Below are 23,800 nucleotides of genomic sequence, written 5' to 3'. Positions count from 1 at the left end.
TACTCAGGTGAGCGATGTGGCCCATGGGCCTCTTGTTTTAATATCAAGCTACAGTACCCGCATCGTTATTCTTTACAATTCTATCGTGTCCTATCGTGCGTTTATTCTATCGTATCGTGCGTGTATCCTGTCGTATCGTGCGTGTATCCTATCGTATCGTGTTTTCCGTTTATCAGGTTTTGCGTTTTCTATCGTGTTTTCCGTTTACCAGGTTTTGCGTTTATCGTGAAAATCGTTTATCAGGTTCTATCGTGTATCGTGTTTTGCGTTTATCGTGTGCATTCGGAAACCCTCGCTTTTTATCTTTACCTTGAGAAGAAACACCCGAGATATCCCGAGTTCATTTTTCGTTTTGTTATTTTATTTACGATCCATTTAATTGTTGAAGAGAGAGAGAGAAATTAATAACTTATCTGATTCTCTGGTATATAAATTTAAGAAAGTAAATAAATGAATTACTAAATAAATAAATAAATACATAAATAAATAACAAAAAAACGTCAAGTACCGGCCGTAACCAAGCAGAGAGCTAGCGTAAATCGAAAGTTAAATATATTTAGCACATAAAATAATCGGTCTACAAGTCAATCGTTTTTTTTTTTTTTAATTCAGAGTGTCGATTTGTAAGAAATACTATTTGTCAAAAATAGAAATATAATTTCTTTAAATAGTCAGAGTCACTAAAAGGTAGACCATTATTAACTTTCTTTTGATAATTATAGAAACATAAAACAGTAGGTATGTGTGCAAAAATAAATAAATTGAAAAAATATCAGCATCTATATAAGGCATATCTTTTTATCAATAACGGAATTAATTAATAACAAGTTATTCATTTTTCAGAAACACTAGTAGAAGCTCTTTTTTATTAATATTTGAAAAGCATCGTCTGGTAACACACATTTACATGTAGTTGTATTTTTATGCCTCTATTCTAAATGTATGCACAATCAATTATCTAAAGGATTATTTCCAAATTATTCATAAAGGCATATACAATGTAATGCATGATCTTGATAACATTTACAAAATTTGTCTGTACGTGCAAGTATGTAGTTCCTATTTATTTATTTTTCTATTTATTTGTTTCTCTTATGTGTCTAACTAAAAAATAAATTACAATTTATAATGCATGAGCATGTTCTATTCAATTCATCATAATTATAATTATATATCATAATGTAGATGTTTAACCATTTTTACTTACTACTGCCTTTAGAAAATCGAAAAAAAAATCAGTATACATCTTACCTATTTCGGCGTGGAAATGAACTGAGTATATACTGTACACTGACAGACGGAAGCGCTCCCGTACCAAAAGAACTGACACCTATATGTGCCTGCCTAATCAGTACACTGTCTCTCTGTCAGGTCAACACCCATCCCCTACCCCTACACGACACCTTGGCCCGTGTGTATTCAAGGTCAACATACCTGAACTGCTCTCTCATCTGGTGACAAGTATTTACCTTGAACCCTACTGGGTATAAATATATGCAAAAATTTATATGAAATCGCCCGGTTTTGCTTCGATACACAAGACATGTAAATGCCTTGAATTTAATTTCATGAGTGTTTATTGATTACATTTACATTGTAATACTTGACTATATTCAAGAAGTCAATATATATTTTAACTTTTTTTTCTTTTTGAATCGGATTTTTTTTTTTTTTTTATTTTAGTGGTAAGTGCAATTTAATTTAGCACTTATCCTTTCCGTTAGTCAGGTAAATACTCTTTCTCCCTGCTATCAACCGGCTTCAATCTTTGCATATTTTATCTTTATCGGTAAGACACATCGCCATTTTTTAAAACATTAACCTTTCTATACGTAAATCCATCGTTTGTAATATATATTTGTTACCACGAGTTGGTTCGTTATGAACAATTTCCATGGCACCTAAAACATCACCGACCAGTGTAATACATGTATGTGATTCATTCACTTTTTATCACAGTGTGGTACGATCGAGTAGAACTTTACAGTGAGATACATGTACATGATAATCCGGTAAATATCGGCAACAGTTTGATGTAAAGTACTTACCGTGACAATTTAAAAATCGCGAAAAGGAAGTATCGAAAAAAGGAGAAAACATTTTACTTGAATAGTAAAATTCAATCGCGGAAAAGCAGTATAGGGTAGTCGCGGAAACGCAGACAGGTTGCAAAAATAAAATCGCGGAAAAGCAGGTGGGCGAGGCTTGTGTAGAAAGCATTTTCATTTCTTTAGGGGCGGGGAGGGGGGGGGGGTCTAAAAAGAAATATTTTGACAAGAAAACAAAAGAGGCTAAAGACATTATTGTTGACGGGCGATATTATATAAGCATTATATTTTACTCTATACTAAACATGTTGGTACACTGTAACATTTTTAGGTACACGACTGCGTTCTCCCTTCTGGGTCCTAAACAGGCCTATGACATTGGAAATACCAGAGAATAAATACAAAAGAATGGAAATGCGATATTCTTTTCGGATACTAGATGATCTAATGACGTTTATTAATTTTGTTCAATTCGATTTCTTTCGGCCGTTATCCTTCTTCATATATATACATATACAATGTATGTACTTAGAATATGTAAATGATTAATTTTCGTACCGGATATATATTTGTGACATATACATGTATATTTATAGAAGAGAGATTATATAATCACAGTCCAGTGCACAGCCTGTGTCAACGCAACTAGCATATTTCAGCAAGTAACGTGTTTAAAACGTAAAATAGATAAATAGATAAATAAATAAATAAATAAATTATATAATAAAAACAAAATCATAAAAACTTTAAGGAGACAGCGTTAACTTTAAAATGTAATAATTATATATATATATATATTTTTTTCTCCTAAACTGACTAGTAAATTATTTTCGTAAGATTTGAATTATTAAATACCGATGATTTAAATTAATGCGATTTTGGATACATCACAGACTTCTAGCAGAAGATATTGAATACAAATATTTCATTTATTACAGAGTTCTTCCGGATATATACTCAATATTTGATAATAAATTTATAAGGTTTCATTTGTTAAAATACTGAATATATTTATAGCGCTTCATGAATTATTGCACCTGGTTAAAACTTCGATTGACTACGGAATTTTTGAGCAACCATCATTAAAATATCTGTTTTTAAACGACTAAAATTCAAATTTAACGATTCGAAGGAATTTCGACATTTGAATTATTATACAAACAATGGCATAATTTCCACCTAAGAGTGCAATTTATCTAAAATAACTACAGTTTGAATTTTGTGACGATCCATTATTGACAAAAAAATATGTTTCTTGTACAAAGCATAGTTACCTCAAATGTTTAATCATAATACATTTAATATATTTAAGCATTTAGATTTGCGGCTTTGTAAGTAATTAAAATCATCATACTACAGTGTATCTAAAAAGGAAACAATTCGTCTTGTCAAAATACGTTTCGCATTTTGAAACAATCCTATCAGGTTTTGCGTTTATCCTATCGTGAAGATCGTTTATCAAGTCTATCGTGTTTTGCGTTTATCGTGTTTTGCGTTTATCGTATTTTGCGTTTATCGTGTTTTGCGTTTATCCTATCGTGCGTGTATCCGGTCCTATCGTGCGTGTATCCTATCGTATCGTGCGTTTATCCTATCGTATCGTGCGTGTATCCTATCGTATCGTGTATCCTGTAAAGAATAACGATGCAGGTACTGTACCTACCTTGTACTTGTATACCGCTTCCGACTATAGGAAATTAGTTTTAAAGATGTTTTAAAGATGTGGAAAACTGATTTTCAAAGCAGGCCAGTATATATCGTACTGATATCATATTCGGGTATACATATGCATTGAAGAAAAATAGAGATTCTCCAAAAACATTTATCAAAATAGTATTAAAGGTTCTGTATTACCTGTGGAAATATGCATATAAGATATATAGCCGTTTGACTAGATTTCTTTTTTCTTTATTATTATCTTAAGGTGAAAAAGCCATCTACATTGCATGTCACGTCTATGAAATTTACAAACACGATTTAAAAAAAGGATAGGGAATTAAGTCCAAATAGACAACTGGATAAGTTTTTATTCTCTTTAAATCATAAGAAATTTTGTATACAGTCGGATACACCTACTACATAATATTCAGTGTAGTTGTTAAATGTATCTAGAATTTTAATTATTTAATTGATCTAACTTTTTAAAAGCATACCTCATTTATGTTTAGCATGATTCCGATTTATCTTCAATTTATAAAGATTATACTTTCATTAATCCCTAAAAATGAATATTCTAATATTTGTTTTGCTTTCTTATTTATAGTTGAAGTTGAAATGAAAAGAAGTTTTTCGATATTTGATCATAAAATAAATCGATCACAAATTTTAATATATCAGTCAGACGCTGCGCATTATTTAAAAGTAAGAAGATTATATACTATTATATACCATTTTTACACCGACAATAAAGACTTTTATGCTTGAAGAATCCCAAGAAAGTTTACGCAAAGCTCAAGATGCAGTTAAGGTAGGTACACCCATAGGAATATAAAGAAATTTTGCCATCATATTCTTAGGTACTTTTGAGTTACAAACAATGCGGTAAATCAGTACGAACTCCTATATGACACATGGTTACTGTAAAATATTATAATAAATTTCATTTGAACTACCTCCTCTTTTTAGGCATACTAAAAAACCTAGTCTGGACCCACTGGCCTGGTCTCCCCTCTATTTTGGCCTCTAATTTTGCTCCACCACCATTTTTAGCCTAGCCTCAAAAGTTTGCCCGGCCTCAAAGATTTGCATCTGTAAAAATCTATGGCGTCATGTTTGTCCTCAATTAAAATATCAATAAAAATTTCCCCAGAATTTGATTGATTTTATTGATTTTCTATTGGTATTAGCTTTCAAATGATATAGCAGGAAAATATATACATTTTTGGTGTTTTGTAGATGTGCTCTTTAAAATAATCACGTACTACAATGTACCACCAATCTGATTGATTTTATTGATTATCTAATGATCAGTTTTAATTTTGAAGACTATATCACAGAGGACATAGTTTTATTTTCAATGTAAAAATACCACATGTAAAAGGTGAAAATAGAGAATAGTGACCAATCACAAATCATAAATCCAGTAGGCAGAATGAATCTTGAAGAGGGCAAAACACAGACCCCTTGAAACACCAGAAGTTGGATCAGGTGCCTAGAAGGAGTAAGCATCCCTGTTCACTGGTAATACCCATATGTATTGATCAGGTATAAGGAGTACTCCGTGGTCAAATTTAGTATAAGAGCAATAACCTAACAAATGGTATGAAACACATCAGACAAAATACGACCCAATGAAAGTTGTATTTTAGCAGAGTTTTCAAAGAAGTAAAAGTAAAATCTTATTAGCATTAAAATATTTCTCATCTGCATTAGTTAATGGTAGTGTTTCCTAGATGCCGCTCTTCATATATCAAACATAATTGTTTTTACCAAAGAGAGTGAAGGCAGTATACTGGTAATACAGCCCTCTATGGTACATTGTGTGAAGGGCGATGATTTATCGCTAAATAAGTTGGAATTTGTTTAATCTATTTATGACATTTTATATGAATACAATCAAATGAATGATTTGTAGAGATTGATTTCAATGAGCACATTCTGAAACACCAAAGTAAACTTTTTGTTATATAACCATATCAAGCGGAGCATCAGCAGTGTATGAGTGTGAAATATTTGCAAACAACAAAGGTTTTCAAAACATGAAAAGAAATATGTGTAAATGGATCAACGAATAATCAATAAAATTAATATGATGGGGTTAGTACATGATGATGTCAATGTGCACACTTACAAAACACCTGGAATATATTTTTATCTGCAATAACATTGAAAACTAAACCAATATGAAATCAATAAAAGCAATCATTTTTAAGGGGAGGGGGGGGGGGCGAAATCTTTTATAGAGACCGAAATTGAGGCCTGGTCAACTTTTGAATTTGGAGCTAAATTAGAGACAAAAATAGAGGGCAGTCCAGGCCAAAAGGGCCAGGCTCTTTTTTTTAAACTACTAGTTTTAGGAAAATTAAAATTCTCAAAATATTGTCTTATTGCAATGTCTTACGACACCTGTTCTTATTTTTTTCATTGATATTACAGATACTCATATTCAAGCAAAGTAAATTTTTACTATAGATTCCTTATTTTACGCGAAAACTTAATATAGCGAAATAACTAGTGGACGTCAAATTGCGATAACATTAATTGGCGAGTTAACGAGTTTTACATGCATTTCAGCAATATGAAAAAAAAATAATAGAGGATAATTTCATTTTGCAAATTGTGCTTCCCACGAAATTATGCGATAATAATTATCTCGAGAATCTTTAAGAATCTACAATATATAGAATATATGTCTCCTTTTGTTCAATCAAGCTTCTCTCCGTCTCTCATTTGCTCTAGCTTTTTTGCGTCTTGTCAAATATGCCAACATCGATTCTCCTTTAAATTTTCAATTAAAAATAGAAACATTTCGTCAGATGATTAAATATTAAAAGCATTCCGTTAAAAAAAAAGAAGGTAAATTTATGTACTACCTTATTGTGTTGTTTATCTACATCTTTAATTAGTCCCCTACCGGTGGGGACTATAGGTTTCCTCTGAGTCTGTCCGTCCGTCTGTCTGTTTGTCTGTCTGTCCCTCTGTCTGTCTGTCAGTCTGTCCCACTTGGTTTTCCGCACTTTTGTTCTTAACGCTTGCAGATATTGAGCTGATTTTTGGTATATGAGTGTATCTTGATGAGTTACAGATCAAGTTTGCATTTCGTTCTGCTTCACTGATTTTTGACGGATTTACGGCCTTTTCAATTTTTAAGGATTTTCCGTAATTTTCTTCTAAACGCTTGTAGATATTGAGCTGACTTTTGGTATGTTACTTTACCTTGATTAGTTATAGATCAAGTTTGCATTTCGTCCCGCTTCATTAATTTTTGACGGAATTATGGCATTTTCAATTCTTAACGGGAACCAGATTACACTTGCCGGTAGGGGTCTAGTATTGCTAATGCAATACTCTCAGAATGCTTGTTTCATTTTATTTCCTTTTTACGTCGAGGGCACCGCATAATGTTATAAAGCAAAATGTAATAACATAAAAAGTAAATTATCTCCATGCAAAACATCATAAAATTGATTTAAACATTTAGCTTATATCTTTAAAACTATAAATAGGTATTGTGTTGAAGAGGATTGGGTCGGTTATGTGTACGAAATGCATTTTACGTCCTACATATAATTTTCCTTTGTTTATGTACAGGTAAGTGTAAAAGACTCAGAATGCGGTCTTTCAAATATAATTTTATCGATGAACTAGTAGAATCTATATAGGATCTCAGTATTTTATATATATATATATATATATATATATATATATATATATATATATATATATATATATATATATATATATATATATATATATATATATATATGAAACTTAGAATTGTGACTTAGGTATGATATATAATAAACTTACAATTTTAATTTGGTTCTACCCTTGCCTTAATGAAATTCATAGGTGACCTCAATACTGCACGTATATTTGCTAAAATCACGTGTCATCACCTCACGTGACAAGCCTGACTTAAAAATCCAATCGCCCTCAATATGTATTTTATAGTACTACATGTATTACATAAAACCAATATCAATACAGTACTGAAAAAATGGTATACTGATTAAGAATGGGTCTTTTTTTTTTTTTTTAGAAAAAAAATAACCAATATTTTTAGGAAAAAATAGCTAATATTTCCTTTGCGCACGTTAACTGCAATGCGTACTTAAAGATCATCATTACGTAACTGACTTAATAGATGCGCAAATGTAGGGAAACAGAAGAATCTAATTCATAACTGGAAATTGTTTTGAATGTGTACACCTTTAATGGTGCATTTATAGGTAGAATATTCTTAATATATGAATTTTCCTTATACCCTTTCAAACGTTACCTCTTAGAAAAGGCAGTTACATGAAAATTTTCAATTCTAGACTTGTCCATTTTTACTCAATTCAAAACAGGTAGAGAACTGAACCTAATTTCATGATGAAGTTATTTCAAACTTTTAAAATATGCCTGCAGAATGTCTACATTCAGAGTTTAAATGATATAATTATCTCTATAATTGTCTCCAAAATCTTTGACAATGCTTACCAACATTGTTTAAATGGATTAAATGAATGAATCAAAGGGTTAAGTATCGGACGAATTCGTGGATATTAGCACAAGGTTAGCAGCTAAAATGGCGAAGGTTAATGATCCACATGAACAACATTTTGTTACGTGTGAACTGTGTAACGACAACGTTCAATTCTATTGTGGACCCTGTAAAATAAGACTTTGTGTGAAATGTGTGTCCCCTCAATGACAATTACTTGAGAATTCTTCAATATATGCACTAGTATTACAATGTATGTTGTTCTTAATATTACCGGTAGTACAAAAGATCCATGGGAAATTCATATGTCCCTGATATTTTAAATAATATTACAAACATGTTTATTATAGTGTGTTATACATGTATTTTTATGTATATACACTGTACATGTATCTCTGTCACAGCCATTTAATCAAAATCTATTCTTCTGATTTACCTCTGTTCTACTTCCATATCTTTTACTTAAGATCTGTTTATCTTGCTTCTGGAATAGGACGGCTCCTAGAACATCAGTACGTTCATCTTCATGTAATTACGACATTTGCTTTGCTGTCAGGATGGGTGCATTTGTCATTTTTTAGTTTTATTTTTTCTCACTTCAGGGACTTATAGTTTAAATTTTGTAATTCTCAGGATGAGAATAATTTTAACCAAGAAAAAAAAAGCTCTTCACTTTTTTCAATTTTTTTTAGGTGTAAGTTTTGTGAAAACAATGTCAAGCTAGTTATGTTGAGGACCGTGCAAAGTATGACTGTGTAAAATGTGTGTTCATCTAAAAACGAATGCACTTGACCATAATAGCGAGTATTGTGACAAACGATTTGGGTTGAAAACTAAATCTCCTCACGATCCCCAGATAATGAGGGCCATACATTGTGGATACAATGCGATCTTCTGCATTAGATATGCCGGAAACAGCCATATTTATTTTACCGGGTTATTGGCACGTGTGGTTCAATGTGAAACGTTTTGTACGATAGGTTTTTTTTTGTAAATACGCTTACACCTAGAAGTTTGTCCATGTTTCTGACTCCAGTGTCTTGTACGCAGAAACTGAGCAAATAAGAAAAATCGACAATCAAGGCGAAAAATCACTGGAGTCAGAAACATGGACAAACTTCTAGGTGTAAGCGTAGCAGGGGTTAAGAGCTGTAAGACAGTAAGTATCTTGTTATTATTAGTAGAGCAATTGAATATAACACATATTTATGATAATTAGACGAGAGAACGACGGACTTTCGAACTTGTTTGATCGTAAGCACAGTTTAAGGTTGGTCGCGGGTTTACTGCATAAAAATTCTTAAGGGAAAACATGTTCAGAAAAATTTGATATAATGTTCCTTAGAATTTGCGGCATATTATCTGAAATTTTTATTAAATTTGCCTACGTGAAGATAATTAGCTTATCTTCTCTAGTATTATGAAATTCATAATTCTGCCCACAAAGTCAGAATGAACGGTATATTGATATAAACATTCTTCGTGCATTAGAATTAATATGCAGTAACTAGTGATGGGAATCGGTAAGAATTTCATAATCGATGATCGGGCTACTGTAACTAATTAATTATCAATTATAATCGGACATTTACAAAGTCTGTCAATTTAGTTTATCAAATGGTAAGAATGGATGAATAACTACTTTCTGTGGTGGTCCAGCTGTAGTTAGAATAATCTAACTGTGTTTCGGGACAAGCCCTAGTCCTTAGGACAATATTTTAACGATAGAACGTTCGATCTAGTCCAGCTGGTTCTTCATTCATTTTGTAGAATCCAAAGTATGTCCATACCCGGGAATTAGCGTTGTTACCCGGGTATGAATACAATGTCTGTTCGTCTACGCCATTACGATACACAAATAAGTTAATAGAAAAGTCGCGGCTGGAATATTTGGCTTGAAAACTATTACACTTGTAAAATAAAATAAATAACCCGATTAATCGGAATAGAAATTTTGTAATCGAGCGCTTGGATTATGCCAACAATCGACTGATTTTCGATTATAATCGATGATTGGAACACCACTAGCAGTAACACTGCGATAGATAATATAATACAAGTAATGTTAGGATGCTCAAGTTCATTATTAAGAATTCAAGTATATCACGGTAAAGGAAAAAAAAAAGTCCACCATTGAAGGGGGGTGGGGGTTATCGGTAATGTTCTTTTTAAGTCAATCGCAATTCAGTATATAGTCAGAACTCTCAAACATTTGTTCTTTCTTGTTTTTTTTTTTCTTTATTAATTTTTCATCATTAAAAAATGTAAAATACTTGCATTCAGCTTAAACACAGATAGCTTAATTTTGTTATAGAAAAAATTGTACTTGAAGTCTTGATACTTGTATTTCGTAATACATGTACAGTATATTAATATCTGTTTAGAGTGCCATAAAGGTCCGATATGCTGGGTGTTTGTATGAATTCATTTTAAGGGGATGAAGGACACATGGTCACATGACTCTGTTTAACTACATCATAGTCTCCGTTTATATAAGTGCAATATGTGTAAAGCATTAATAACAGGGTATTATTTGAACTCGGAATAATTATTTCATTCGGAATATAAAGAATTGAAAAAAACAAGCAACTAAGTCTCCTTACATGTACTTGTAGCTCAGAAGAAAAAAAATGTTGCCTTAGTTATTTCTCTGCATTTTGTGTCTAATACAGTATTGGGGTAAAGATTTTGCTTATCTCTCTATAAATAATTTATTTTATTTCTTGTAATATTGTTTTTTTTCTTTTTAATTTATTTGTTTGTCTGTTTATTGTTGTGTTTGTTTATTTATTTGTGTAAACAAGGTTGCTTGTATTGGCAGGGGTTAGATGAAAATTTTATGGGGTTAGTTGGCGCATGCCTAAAGGGGTTAGTCGCCGCTCAGCGGCGACTAACCCCTTTGAGCATGCGCCAGTTGAGTTAGTTAAAAATCCTGTAGTTAATCCATATACAATGTGTATTCGGTCTGTATTGTTAATCAGTCCACGCGATGTACAAATTAAACGGTAATTAACACGGTAGAAGTATTTGTACTGTCACGCTGCGCTAAAATCCCAAGTATCTTTCATTCTATAAGTATCCATGAATGAAGACAACACATGCCGATATCCTAAAGAAATAACTCGCAGAGAACGAAAATACATACCAATGCATATTCATTACGATAACCGAAAACACTAACAAGTATTTTTACAGTCGTAACAACGATTAAATCCAACAAATAACCAGAGAAATGCGACGATGTCGACACTGCCAATGTATACACTGCAGACAACTCCTGTTCGACGTCACTGTTCGAAGTGCGACGTCACACGTACACTGTTTTCCCGAACTTTCTGCGTCAAAATGGCGAATAGGCATTGTATGTAATATAAGGTATTCTGTCATCGTAGTACAACACACAAACTTTATTCCTTTAGATTAAAGTTTTCCTTTACTTAGGTAATCAAATATCAGAAGAAGAGATGAAAGTGGGGAGTATTTAGTACAGAAAACAGGTTACAAAAATTTGAAGATCCATGATCCGCCCACTTGTTTCACCTCAGCTAAGAGGTGCATATTTAGTGTGCAAATCTCGAGTTTCAAAGTCGATGTGACGTCACACTCACAACCATAAATATGTAGGCTTACATCTGTGCTGAACATTGCTTGTATTATTAGAAAGGAGATAAATACCATTTTGAAATTAATTTAAAGAAAAGAAAAATCGACAATAATTACATTTTATCCTTAAGAGACGAGATCAGTTGATTTTGAAAGGGGAGGGGGTGGTGGCAGATTCTGGGAATAAATGTTAAAAATAAGGGAGAAATAAATAATCTGACCGTTTTTTGCCTCCTCCCAAACATACATGAAATAAAGTTTTGTTTGAGAGGTTAATTTTCTTTTCTTAACTTAAAATTGATTATCTGTCCCTGGACATGTTCGAAATACCCCCCCCCCCCGTTCCGTCAGAATCAAATGGTCGTCTACTTAGTCGCAAATTATTTTTAAAAATCATCCCTGAAAAAAAAGACATGGAATATCTCAATAATCCAAAAAAAAAAAAAAATTATATCATATTGGACATTATTTACATAGTCTTTCCATTTCCAAGCCTTTTACCCCGACCCCCTTTTCAATCATTTTTAATTCAGTGATGGTTTTTATTACACGGAAGCAATAATATCATAAAGCACATATGAACTATTTTGATTTTATTATTTATTTATAACAGTGCGACATTTAACTCCGGACACGACATTTGTCCGGACTTTCGCCAACCACTTTTCCAAAGATACATGGAAACCATTTATGTCATCTGGTGGGATTTTTTTAATCGCACAACATGGACTAACCTTTACACCTGAATATCTTCTAGATTAAAAGATATTACACCTGCAATCAAGAAATCCCATGGGATTATGGTGGGATTTTCTCTCCTAACTAATATCCCACCATTATTCTGTGGGAGAAAAATGAGTTCTGTGGGATTTTTTCTCCTATAGAAGCAAAACTCCCATTTTTAACCTTACATGGGATTTTTTATCCCATAATTTGTGAAATAGGACAAGAAGTTCTATAATTGTCACTAATAGGATTAAAAGTTCTCTAACAAAATGATTTATAGAATATTTTATCCTACAGGAGAATGGAAATTGTTTTTATCTCTTTAATGTACAGGGAAAAACAGTCCATCTTCTTTTAATCTAATACAGTCAAGGGTCAAAATTATTTTTGAAAGCTTTTTGCCATATAATTCATTGCAAACTTAACATTTTAAAATCATTACTTTAATATTTCTGCTCTAGCTTTATATCACTATAAAAAAAACTTTACTGTCATATTATATACATGCTGTGGTCTAGATATAAAACTGTTATTCTTTACTTTTATCAGTGTTTATCATAAACCTTAAATAGACTTCTGCATGGATCTATCTTGAAATGATTTCATAATGAATGGTAACTAAAATATTTTTGTAAATATCATTGAAATAGGTTTGTAATGGGTTATAATTATAAGTGCTGAAATACTTCCGACCTTTAAATGTATTTTATGAAACCACCTTCTCGGGTGCTCCTTATACATAGGAGGGAATTCCATAACTGAACTGAACTAAAGCACCTTTCTTTTTGACTTATTGATTGCGCTGAGGTGATTGTGGACTAATTCAAGCATTACGTATTAAACCAATATCTCAATAAAATGAATATAAATGAGACTAAATTGATTTAAAAGTACGTGAATTAATCCTTTCAGCAGACTGCATCTTTCCCTGTTCTTGCATCACAGTTGCAACAATGCATTTACAGAATGTGTAATTTTACTACGAATACAAAGCGCAGTGGAGATCTTGATCGGTATTGGGTGGATTCGTCTCGACTATGTGGATTCACTCCGGGCGTTTCGTTTCATTCTAAATAAAGTATTCAATTGTTCTATAACAACTATATTTTTCTACTTTAAATGAATGTTGAATTATTTTTAATCATGGTAGCGTTTTCACTCGGAGAGCGTTATCAAATAAAAGTACTCAGCCAAGTGAATTTGCATGAAATAAAAGGAGAAAACTTGTAGTCCACTCAGGTTTCACAGATGAATTTAGGGGTCAAATAAATTCATATGTTATATGCATGCAGGTATCTGACTTTAAAAACTTAATTTCTATTTTTGAATAGTAATTATGACTGTATTTATAAGGCAGATAAAGCTCTCCCTTTTCAAATAATTTATTTAAATTTTAAAACCTGGTCTTGAGTAGAAAAAAAGTCTCCCATTGGTCATTTTCTTAATGTTTCAAAAAAATATACACAAATTCATTTATTAGGTTTGATTTACTAAGTGAATGCTATGACAAAAAAATCTATTCCAAACTGGCTAAATTTCATTGAAATGTACAAAAAGTTATGGTAATTTAATTAAGTGAACACACCAATTCCTATCGATGGAGTATACCATGATGATGGATTCTCCCTATGAAAATTTCAGTCCTCTTACAATTTATCAATTGACATTTAGAAAGTACATGCTATTGCAAGCAAAATAATATCAAATTGGCAAAATTTCAATGAAAAATAAAAAAGTTATGGCCATTCAAGAGAACACACCAGTATGATTGACGAAGTATAATATGATGATGGATTCTCCCTATGAAAATTTCAGTCCTTTTACAATTTATCATTTTACATTTAGAAAGTACATGCTATTGCAAGCAAAATAATATCAAATTGGCAAAATTTCATTGAGAAATAAAAAAGTTATGGCCATTCAAGAGAACACACCAGTACGATTGACGGAGTATAATATGATGATGGATTCTCCCTTTGAAAATTTCAGTCCTTTTACAATTTATCATTTTACATTTAGAAAGTACATGCTATTGCAAGCAAAATAATATCAAACTGGCAAAATTTCATTGAGAAATAAAAAAGTTATGGCCATTCAAGAGAACACACCAGACTAGTATGATTAATGAGTAATATATGACATGATGATGGATTCTCCGTATGAAAATTTTAGTCCTCATAATTTATCACTTTACATGTAGAAAGTACATGCTATTGCAAGCAAAATAATTCCAAATTGGCAAAATTTCATTGAGAAATAAAAAAGTTATGGCCATTCATTAGAACACACCAGACTAGTACAATTAACGGAGTAATATGACATGATGATGGATTCTCCCAATGAAAATTTCAGTCCTCTTACAATTTATCAATTGACATTTAGAAAGTACATGCTATTGCAAGCAAAATAATATCAAATTGGCAAAATTTCATTGAGAAATAAAAAAGTTATGGCCATTCAAGAGAACACACAATTAAGTACAATTGACAGAGTATAATATGATGATGGATTCTCCCAATGAAAATTTCAGTCCTTTTACAATTTATCAATTGACATTTAGAAAGTACATGCTATTGCAAGCAAAATAATATCAAATTGGCAAAATTTCATTGAGAAATAAAAAAGTTATGGCCATTCAAGAGAACACACAATTAAGTATGATTGACAGAGTATAATATGATGATGGATTCTCCCTATGAAAATTTCAGTCCTCTTACAATTTATCAATTGACATTTAGAAAGTACATGCTATTGCAAGCAAAATAATATCAAATTGGCAAAATTTCATTGAGAAATAAAAAAGTTATGGCCATTCAAGAGAACACACAATTAAGTACGATTGACAGAGTATAATATGATGATGGATTCTCCCTATAAAAATTTCAGTCCTCTTACAATTTATCATTTTACATTTAAAAAGTACATGCTATTGCAAGCAAAATAATATCAAATTGGCAAAATTTCATTCAGAAATAAAAAAGTTATGGCCATTCAAGAGAACACACCAGTACGATTGACAGAGTATAATATGATGATGGATTCTCCCTATGAAAATTTCAGTCCTCTTACAATTTATCAATTGACATTTAAAAAGTACATGCTATTGCAAGCAAAATAATATCAAATTGGCAAAATTTCATTGAGAAATAAAAAAGTTATGGCCAATCAAGAGAACACACCAGTACGATTGACAGAGTATAATATGATGATGGATTCTCCCTATGAAAATTTCAGTCCTTTTACAATTTATCATTTTACATTTAGAAAGTACATGCTATTGCAAGCAAAATAATATCAAATTGGCGAAATTTCATTGAGAAATAAAAAAAGTTATATATAGCCATTTAAGAGAACACACCAGTATGATTAGGTGAGTTTAATTAACATGGCAAATGTTCCCTATGAAAATTGAAGTCTTAATTTTTACAATATCAGAATTTCTACTCTTTTCTATATCAGTATAACTTTAAATTTTGGGTCATTTTTAAATTTAAAGGATTGTAATTATATTGATAATTTTTTCAAGGAATGAATCAAAGAGCTGAGATGTATACCTATATAGTTTTTCTTCATACAAAAACTTACGATGAAATATGGCACAGTTAGATATTCTTCATTTAATTTATACACTTATTATTATCATTAAATTTCCCAAACAATTAGTTATGAAATGAAAAATACAATTTCTGGTAAATTGAGTCTAAATTCTGTAAGTGATTGTAATCTGCACCATAAAAGACAGTACTGAATGCATTGTAATAGGAAAGGTCATATTATATGTATGCATATATATAAATTGGTAAAATTAAATTGAAATGTTAGAAAAGTATATTTTATGAATATATATTTTTAATCTGTTAAATAAGAAAAAAATAAAATGTTGAATAAATGATGGTTTTTTAATTATGAAAATGAGTTGCAACAGATCTTTGAATGAGCAAACCATGAAGCCTCATGTGTACATTCAAATACATGTATTTTGAATTTTTTTTATTTTTTGAAACAGATACCAATAACTGTTTTCATGTGATAATAGCACTAACAATATAATTAGTCCAACATGTTGTTACCTAAACTTAATTAACAAGGTTAACTATATTTACTAATTATTAGCCATTGTCATCTTCATTGTTTTGCAGTAAAAAAAAAACTATAACTATACATATTTTTGTATGTCCATTAATCAACACTTTAAAATGTTGTTGTTTTTTCTTGGAAAATGTTTTAAAATAATTTTTAGAGTAGGTACTCCAAAACAAAGTATATACACAAATTGATAATAAACAGGAAATGGCTCGAGTCATCATCAGTCGGTGTGGAGATGAATTGTTGAATATATGTGTATATCACCGTTTACATTGAAGTTCTGGGAAAAAAAGATGTGAGAATATTCCCTTCAGGCTAAATTTTACAATATATTTTCAAAGGTGTGAAATTGGAATCCATTCAATGATTTCAATCTGATCACTCTTTTACAACATTATATAAGATTTTCCAGAATCAATAAATTACTCTAGATCTCTTGAAAATTCTTCAGCAAATCAAAGATACTGAAATACAATCAAGCCTTTGGAAGCAATTTCAGTACTCTTTTGAGATGGGGTGGGGTACATGTAAGGAGGTGGGCTCAACTGATGAAGAATTTATAGAAGCATACAACTTTTATAATTTTGTTGCATAATATTCGTAGCGTAAAAGAGACGTCTGCATATGGGGGCAACATTTCTTCTGCTTGATTTTTTAAAATTGTTTTAATTTTAATTTTTGTTTTACTTAATAACGATAAAATGTATGAATCTTTAGCTTTCCACTCTTACTCTGTATTTGGTGTTGATGTGCAGTGCTAAGTTTGTACAATCTCGTAAGATTTCAATACATCTATATAAAAAAAAAACCTGAAATAGACTTGAAATTAAACAACAGTGGCCTTATCGGCAGACATATGGCTGCAATTAGCCCTTTGTTTTATTTCACAAGTCCTGCATCTAGTATCTGAAATGTACTGTTTGTACACTTTGAATACAAGATTATTGATAGGAAAGTTAAGTATATGTGTATACTTTTCACACGGAATTTACATTTGGTACATCATTAACTTTCAAATATCAAATTATATATTTTTATTCATTTTTTCTATTTACAATTTAATCAGTTTGCTCTTCCACGAAAGATATTTTTAAATGCGAATGTGATCTACAGGATAACATTAAAACAAGGTGATTGAAGTTATATAGTAGAATGACATATTATCTTCTTTATATACCAACAGTCCTAAGGGGACCGCTTTGATTATTGACTATAATTTAAATCAAGGATCTATAAATTGTCATTTTTTTCTACTAAACTTTAAAAAAAATTCCTTTTCGTCCAAAGTTTCTTAAAATAAAAGTTACATTGGCTATTATTGTTCAGATGAAAAAAATAAATCACGTAAACGTAAAGACCATAAGTATTTAAAATCTATAACTTACATTCTAGAAAGGGACATAACTCTGTAAAGAGTATCGTATTATGCTATAGTGTCCTCGATCGGACATAGATATTCTTTAAGCTAGAGTTAAAGCTATAATTTTATAAATGATTTATTTTTATTTTATCGATAAAAAACAATAATAGGACATATTCATAAATGCGTCACAAGACCCACTTCGAGATATTGACTCTGCTGACTTCTAAACGCTTTAGCTTTGGACGGTACTATATTTTTGGACGGGGGTGTCGATCCCAAGTTAAGCTCAATCTTTTTCTTTTTTTTTTTTTTTTTTGGATATTTGTCATCTGAGTTTGATTTCACAGAAAAATAATCAACTTCTGTTGTATTACCTGTTTTTCTTAATCTTGCAGTAAATGTTTGAATACTAATAAAGCAACTTAAGTCTGCTGTTAAACCTACCCCCCCCCCCCCTCCCCTTGCTAACTTCCAAGAAACCAATATCTTCACCCCAGATCTCCATAGGGTATGATACATGTATGTATATACCTAGAGGCATTTAAGAGTCTTTTGTTTTCCCCAGGTAGCAAAACTGTCACAATTTGCTTGGAACTAACAAAACATACACAAGGGATACTAACACACAGCAAGTCGATTTAACAAATGAATCTACAATAGAAATTCATGAAAAACAAACTCCATGCTTTTACTAAACCTTCGGATTAAGTCATATTTTTTTTTTTTATTTTCAATTTAAAAATTAAATCCAAACAATTTTACATCGTTCATAATTGATAGCAAAGAATTAATATAAAATTGCATACCCCCCCCCCCCTTAAGGACAGATGATACAAACAAACGTTTGTCAAAAAATTCGAAAATATAAACTTGAATCATGTTTATGAAAGTAAAATGAATGCTCGTATAGCTTTTGATTTTTCATTCTACATTTCACAAAAATGGGATTTGAAGTGACAAAAATTTATAGGTTACTATTGATTATCACATGAAGGATGGTTGGTGAATGATACAATTTTGAACATCATAGAAGGTTAACAATATATCAAAATGTCGTGAATTAAAAGAAGAAGAAGGGGCTTTATTGAGGCTATGTACTGACTGGACTTTTAAACTTGTACTGAATATCCCACTGACCATGCAAATAAAATTTTCTTGACTTTTCAAGGGAAACATTAATTTTTATTTTAGAGATACAGAGAGACTACCCACCCGTCCACTACCCCTCCTCCTTCTTATCATGTTCTCAATGATCATGATGATGTCCCATTTATATAAAATGTTAATATTTTTGGTATTGGGCATTTTAATTACCATTATTACCCATGGCAGTATTTACAACAACAACAAAAAAAAATCTGAAAAAAAATAGGCTGATAATTTATTTCATTTCTTTGTTTTCTCGTGAACTATGCATTGTTTAAATTAAAAAAAGATAAACCAATAAATAAAAAGAAGCAGTAATATTCTATCTATGGATTCACTTCTTAAAAATTCTGTGCAGACGGATGCATTATATTCCTAGAATTACCCAATACCAACCAAAGAAAAATAAACGGCGACAAGATTATGAGGATATTGGAATTTCCACATGATGTTTGTATACAAAATTATGACGAAGACCTGCTCTATTTTTGTAAGTAGATCTAGAATTATTGAATTTGTTATTTATTTCATTTAAAGCATGTTAATAGACTTTTTTTTTTTTTTGAAGTCTAAAGATCTATAGATCATCCTGATTCCTCGTTAACTGATGAAACAATCTTATGAATTTCTGTCACTGTAAAGTGTTTGCAGAGCTAGCAGTCGATGGGGTTATTCAGTAGTACATTATACAAGTTAACAAAGTAAATAATCGTCAGAAAATTATACACATCGGAATATTATTCTTTCGTTCGAATTTCCTCAATGACAACGTTGTAGGCTAGTATTCGTTCGTTCGAATATTCTAAATGTGTACACTAGCTGATGATTGTACTTAAAAAATTATACTGTCATGTCTAAATTTGTCTGTAATTTGCAAGTTACAATTTATAAGTATCTTGATCACAGTCATCAGCATTACTGATTAGAAAATTAATTATCTTCTCTCAGACATGGTTAAAAGTATCCTACTACTGTAGTGTACTAGGGATTAACAAACATTGCATGTGTTGCAAGTACTATTTTTTTTTTTTTTTTTTTTTTTTTTTTTTGTGTCAAGATAAAATTTTGAGATATGGGGGGTCAGTGCTTATAGTACATGTCATGATGGACATAATTAATAACCCCCAAAACTCCTACTTATATTGTTTGGAAGTATCCAAATATCAAATTACTAATTCTCTGTTAGAAAATTGGTTGATCCTCTGAAGTTTACATAGGACATGTACCCACATGATTATTGATATAATCAATGGGTTTTTTTTTTAATCTCTGAAAAACAGTCTTAAAACTTTGAGTGAAAAATCAATCTTTATACTGCTAAACTCATTTTTTATACCATGAATACATACTTAGGAATATCATTATTAAGTTATGTTCATGTTCTTTTGAGGGGAAAAAATATACATCATGTAGATGCTTATATGTAAGTAAATTATAAAAGACAAAAATGCTAGGACTTTATTATTTACCATATTTATTTGTAAAAATATTTTTTCTATTAATTGGAAATGAAATAAAAAAAAGTTCTAGCTTTATTACTAATAATATGATTTTTTATTAGAATTGATAGGATATTGGATGTTTAAGAAATAAAGACCGCATTCTCGTGAATGTTGCAGGATAACCTGCAATGTTAATGTAGACATAGATTTAAATTACACAAGGACTCCCATGCCAATTTCAATAGTCCTCGCCCACTGAAGTCAAACACAAAGGTAGTCGCACGAGATTTACATGCATATTTAGCCTCCTTAGCGTCAGACACAGAGACAGGTGCGCACGAGATTTTCATGCATATTAGGCCTTCTTAGCTCCTGACCTATCGACCTGCCTAATTTACATTCCGATAGAATTATCAAGAAATCAATTCCGCTAACTCTCAAAGAGTTACCACAGAGAAAAAAAAACAGACATGGAAATATTATGGCATGACATCATGAAAAATTCTCAAGGGCATAAAACTACTATAATACAGATATCGGTAAATGTATGCAGAACATGCACAAAGTTTCATTTATGGTATATTGATAGATAAAAATAATTTATACTTTTATACTTCGACCTCAGTAGGGGTAGATTTTAGTGTCAGTCATTTTGGCTGGATCGAGAAATTTGAGTGATTGATATTCAATTCATTTTCTAATTTTAGTGAAAAATTTAATCCATGCTTTGTTATTATACATGTAATTGGTATTGTATGATTTATTCTATTTTTTTTCTTTAACAGAAAATGAAGGTATAGTAGCTGACATATAGTGTACATGTACCACTTGAAGATTTGTCCCCCTTGTAGATACAAGAAATGCAAAGGTAATTCTTTGTGAAAATAGAGAGAATGAATAATAAAATTTTTCAAACCATACAACAAAAACTACTTTGAATAATTAGTACGCAACCAACCATTTACAATTTAATTTTGCAGTTTTATTTCTTTAACATTGAAAAAAAAATCAAATTTGATATTTTTTTTAGCTCTACTGGTCAGAGACCAGAAGAGCTTATGGGATAGGAAGGTGTCCCTCGTCCATCCATCTAGCTGTCCGTCTGTCTGTCTGTCCATGGCGTCTAGTTGTCTGTCTGTCTAGCTGTCCATCTGTCTGTAATTTTTCAAAACACTACTCCTCCTACAGTTTTATTCTGATTTCAATATAACTTAGACTGCACTAAGGTACATTTCAATGAACGGTGCTGCCATGGTTACTAAGAATAGAAATTTCTGTAAAATTCCTTTAAAACGCTACTCAACCTACAATTTTGGTATGATTTCAATATAATGTGGCACACAAGTAGACTACACTTAGATACATAATTCTGTTTATTGCTGTCTGTTGCAAAGTTTCAAATCCAAGTGTTACTTTTTCTTTGTTATACATATAGACCAGTAGAGCTACAGTCTCATCAGAGACTTCTGGTTTATCCTTTTCATCACACAGCGACTTTCTTTTTTTTCAGTGTACACAGATACATACACATAAAAGGAGACATCACCTCATGATCTGTGGATCCATTGAAAACTTTAAGGACAAAACTTTTGATAATTCATTCATGTATAGAGTGTTGACTCGAATATTGAATATCTAATGAATGGAACCAAGAGAATTAATTTAAGAAGTATTATATTGTATATTACTCTTTTTATTCATCTGTCAAATTTCTTAATTAAAAATTAAACTTAAAGGCTTAAATAAGGATTTTTTTTATTATTTTAATTAGAACAAGTTCTTTAATTTATTTTTCTCTTATATAAACGGGCATTTAAGGTCATACGCAACGTAGTTTGCACTTTATTGGGTTCTTCCCTGGAGTTGAAGAGTTCCACTAAATGAAGGACCTGTGTGCAATATTTTTATTGTCTATATATGGATTTGTAAATCTCTTCTAAAACAATTTTGATAAAAAAAATCTGGAATTTATGTTTTGTAATTTTTGTACATTTTTCTTTGAATAATGCAAAATTTTTCAAACTTTAATATCTTTTCAAAATCCCTGGAAATGCATGCTGATTTTTTGTTTAAAAATATGTTATATGGTACATGTATTATAAGTTTAAATTTAGAATATCTTGAAAAATTATCAGTAGGTAAGGTATCTTGCGTATGTCCTTAAATGTAAAATGAAGGTATGTGTACCTTTATTCAATGAACTAGGGAACTCATGAAGTGTGCATATTTATATAATAGTGTTGTATTTTGCATGCACTATTCTTAAAAAGTAGTCAGGGTTTGACACATGGTGCACAAGCCGGAGGCTTTAGGTATAATGTACAGATAGTTTTAGAGAATAGTAGTTGAGTGATGGGGGCAATTGCAAGAAACTATTTTAGAAGAATTATTTTGTTTATTTTTCATCTCAAGTGTTAGCTGCAGAACTGTAGCTCTCTGAAAAAATATATATTGACAGACGGGAGAGCTACAGTGCCACCCATAGAAAAAACTGTATATTTATTGTGCACTTTTTGTGCGCTGTTTCTCGATTTATTTCTCAGTGTTTTTAAAACTGTCATCTCAAAATATTACTAAACGTGTGTTTCTAACATATTCTTTCACTGTTTCCACAATAAAACATTCCTTATAATTGTTTTTAACAGCCCTCCTGGCCCTGAAATTGAAATCATTGAAAATTTTGCCTATTTATACTGCCATTTTGGTCTTCATGAGAATTCGGTCCAACGCACTTAGTACAAGTGTAAACTACGAAAGTTATAGAGGAGTAAGGACTTTTTTGAAATGTAGCTTTTTTTTCAATTGAGGTAAGAATTTCGAAGAATTAATTCAGAACCGAGCGCACTTTTTTGTGCGCAATAAATATACAGTTTTTTCAATGGGTGGCACTGTAGCTCTCCGGTCTGTCAACATATATTTTTTCTGAGAGCTACAGTTCTGCAGCTACTTAAGTGTAAAATATTTGAAACTAAGTTTATATATATTATAGTACATTCATATTTATAACGGCGTCTGTGTTGTAATCGGTAGCGCGTCGGACTGACAATCTCGGGGTTGTGAGTTCGCTCCCAGGCGTTGGCGCAGTCAGTTTTTCTTCAGAAATTGAAGTTGTGCACTATTTCGGCATAGTATGCTTATGCTATTTAAATCCTTAGAACACTATGCAAGAATAGTAGGGTAATGGTTATGTAGAGACAAACTGACAGGAAGCATAATAATTGACAATATGCATTTATGA

At 31.2% G+C, this 23,800-nt stretch overlaps 1 long non-coding RNA gene across 1 annotated transcript; it reads left to right on the top strand.

Moving 5' to 3' along the window:
• Positions 1-19,536: 19,536 nt before the first annotated feature.
• On the top strand, positions 19,537-22,948 carry LOC133189353 (uncharacterized). Its single transcript, XR_009721441.1, has 3 exons — positions 19,537-19,610; positions 21,348-21,430; positions 22,073-22,948. It is a non-coding gene; the product is annotated as an uncharacterized LOC133189353 (long non-coding RNA).
• Positions 22,949-23,800: the final 852 nt, after the last annotated feature.

This window comes from Saccostrea echinata, unplaced genomic scaffold (genome assembly GCF_033153115.1).
Source record: "Saccostrea echinata isolate AGI-Se365-2 ecotype Australia unplaced genomic scaffold, CSIRO_AGI_Sech_v1 ptg000017l, whole genome shotgun sequence".
NCBI classification, from domain to species: Eukaryota; Metazoa; Mollusca; class Bivalvia; order Ostreida; family Ostreidae; genus Saccostrea; species Saccostrea echinata.
This window is presented reverse-complemented; position numbering and strand designations above follow the sequence as displayed.